The sequence below is a fragment of the Sciurus vulgaris genome (genome assembly GCF_902686455.1).
Source record: "Sciurus vulgaris genome assembly, chromosome: 9".
NCBI classification, from domain to species: Eukaryota; Metazoa; Chordata; class Mammalia; order Rodentia; family Sciuridae; genus Sciurus; species Sciurus vulgaris.
The window spans coordinates 40921878-40923762 of record NC_136469.1 but is presented as its reverse complement, the minus strand read 5'-3'; the positions used below and the strand labels follow the sequence as shown (position 1 = coordinate 40923762).

General features: G+C 35.7%; 1 pseudogene across 1 annotated transcript; it reads right to left on the bottom strand.

Annotated features, from left to right (window-relative positions):
* Positions 1-341: 341 nt before the first annotated feature.
* LOC306669610 (geranylgeranyl pyrophosphate synthase-like) lies at positions 342-1670 on the bottom strand (annotated as a pseudogene). Its single transcript has one exon. The product of its transcript is annotated as a geranylgeranyl pyrophosphate synthase-like (transcript).
* Positions 1671-1885: the final 215 nt, after the last annotated feature.

The window sequence follows — 1885 nt, the reverse complement described above, 5'->3', positions numbered from 1 at the left end:
CATAAATATTAAATTCAAAACAGATTCCAGAAAAAGGAAAATATTTTAAAGAGAACACAAATTTTTGAAAAGACAGACACAGATTTTGATACAAAACAATTTACTCAGAGATCAATAATATTTAAAATATTTTAAATTAATGTTATTTTTTTGCTTTCACACTCTCATAGTGCCACACAAAAAGACACCAGAAACATCAAAAAGTAGGAAAAAACATAAACTATCATGAGTTGCTAACCACTCAGATCTATATTTTAAGTCTTAGAATAAAATTGAGCAAATCTAGCACATTATAAAATATTCTTGAAAAATAAATAATTAAAAAAATTTTTTTTTTCCCCTAGAAGCTAGTCCTTTTTATTGACATAATCAATAGAACATTTACGGTAGTATGGCAGACTGGTCACAATGTCCTGCCACAACTTCTGACATTCAAATTAGACCTATATAAATGTGATTCTTTTCCCTTCTTTCAGCTTTATATTACATATATGGAGGGGTTTCTACATTAAAACAGTTTCACTCAGACCATCCCTATGTACTCAGTTTTTGAAGACTAAAGCTTGGTCCAAATTTGTGATAAGGTGACAGGCTAAAAGAAAAGCAAATTAACTAAAAGAAGCTATCTAGCCCAATCAAGAATGACAATATTATTCATTTTCTTCTTTGAACATCTCACTTAAGTGCTTTATTAGAGCCACTAGCTCAGGGTTTCCACCACGTGCCTCAAGTTGTTTATAGGCTTTAGATTCAAGCTCTTTAAGAGCATTCCGAGTGTATTCAAAAGAACCTACATCCTCGAGATAATGTACACAATATTTTTTAATATTTATGTTTTCTGTTCGTTGGCGCAAGATGTTCTGCACCTGAGTGCTTTCAGGCCTTGACCAAATAGCATGAATAGTAGGGAATGAGAATTTTCCCTCTGTTAGATCTTCTCAAAAACTTTTGTTTCCACTATATTCTTTGGAGTGCAGATTAGCATAATTATCTCTAATTTGAAAAAAGAGACCAAGTGTATTAAGTAATGGCTTTAAATTTTCTTTGTAGTCAGAGAACAACTGCATGAGACCTACTGCTAATCCAAACAGTCCACCTGTCTTTTGTAGCACCATCGCTCTATATTCTTCTTCAGTAGGACAAGTGTAATTATCCCTCTAGTAAATATCCAGGCCTTGTCCCTGATGGAGTTCCAAGAGCTGGCGGGTAAAAAGTTTCACTGCGTCTGGATGTTGGAGAGTTAAGACTTTCTCTAAGCCAAGGAAATATACATAATTGGCAAAATTGATGACAGATGGAATTCCATAGATGCTGTGTGCCACTGGAAAGCCACGTCGGCGTTTTGAGTTGTCTTCAATATCATCGATGAGTAAAATGGCGTTATGCAACATTTCTGACACTTCAATGATAATCTGTAATTTGTCTTCTGGAACTTTCAGCCAATGATTAAATGCCTGTGAAAGTTTGGTTCTCACTTGTTTACATCACATATCCAAAAGGGACAAAGTTTCACTTCCTGTGAGAAGTCTGGTAACTGAAGTAAGTACTTGTAGGGTTCTAGAAGAATTCTTTGGACAGTTTCTTGAGTCTTCTCCATTGTTTTTAAATTTCAAGGCTGACGGTTCCACGATGATCCTAGGATTTCATGCCGACAGTTAGGAGAAGCAGTGCCTCACGTTAACTTCCCACTCCTTAGTTCAGACCAAGGCTCCTCCGGGCGCCTTCATAAATTCCTCTTATTTCACCACAAAACTCTCTGCTCTTCTCAGCCGCCAGCGAGGCTGCATTACTCGTAGCGAGAAAATCAATTAAAACTCTACTATGTTTTAGCACAAATTACCTCCTAATCTATTTTATCATTTTAGCGTATATTCCTGCCTGATTC